The following is a 918-nucleotide window of genomic DNA, read 5'->3' as shown; positions in this document are numbered from 1 at the left end:
CATGACCCCCATCTTCCTCCCTCCTCTCCTCTCCCCACTTGTTCATTCCCCTACCTCCCTTTGTATTAGCTCATCTACTGTCTGCATATTAGAATTGAGTACATTGGATTCTTGCTTCTCCATTCTTGTGATGCTTTACTAAGAAGAATGTGTTCTATAGGCAAAACGCCTATTAGCCTCTGGCCAGAAAAGCCATTTGAGAGAAAGCAGTGAAAAGACTTTGTGCAGGCATACTTGTAAGAAACTGAGGCAGAATCCCATGTGGCTGGGTTAGTTGCAGGCCTAACATGACCAAGGCTTTGGCTGGAATAGCATTTCCAGAGATGTCCAGAATGCATTAAGGAATTAAGGTTGACTTTCTAAGGTCAATAAAAAAGCCCTTTGGAAAACTGGCCAGATACCCATCAGTAACTTTTCCTGATCTGCAGTAAGTAACAAAGGTTGCTTGCTGATGGGTCTGGGAATGGAAATGTGCTTGGGGACCTCAAGAGAAGAGGGATTTACCCAATACATACAGGTATCTAATAGCACAGATGAAACCTGGGCTCATGAAAGGCTTTTGAGAAGTCTAGTCTGAAAATTCCTTATAAAAGGTTCCAGCAAAAACCCCCTGACTTAAAGCCCACATGGGAGCGGAGGTTTGCACACAAATTCCTGTATGCCCCAAAATTTTCTTTATGCCTTGTTTAAAGATCTGAAGTAACAGCCTCCAAATAACAAGGCCAGCAAGGGCAGGTATTCAATCTACCTTGTTCCTCCATAGCCTCAGGCATCATCAGATAAGAACAAAGAAGTAATGGCTAACAAACTGTTCTCATTAAGTTATGTTAAATTGGGTTATGTTGAAAGGGTTATGTCAAAAGGTGTATGTTGAGTGGATTATCAGAAGCTAATCACGAGGTAGTCACATGATGTTTA

The sequence above is a fragment of the Otolemur garnettii genome, unplaced genomic scaffold, assembly GCF_000181295.1.
Source record: "Otolemur garnettii isolate 467f Iridium unplaced genomic scaffold, OtoGar3 scaffold00098, whole genome shotgun sequence".
NCBI lineage: Eukaryota > Metazoa > Chordata > Mammalia > Primates > Galagidae > Otolemur > Otolemur garnettii.
Note: the sequence above shows the minus strand (reverse complement) of the source record.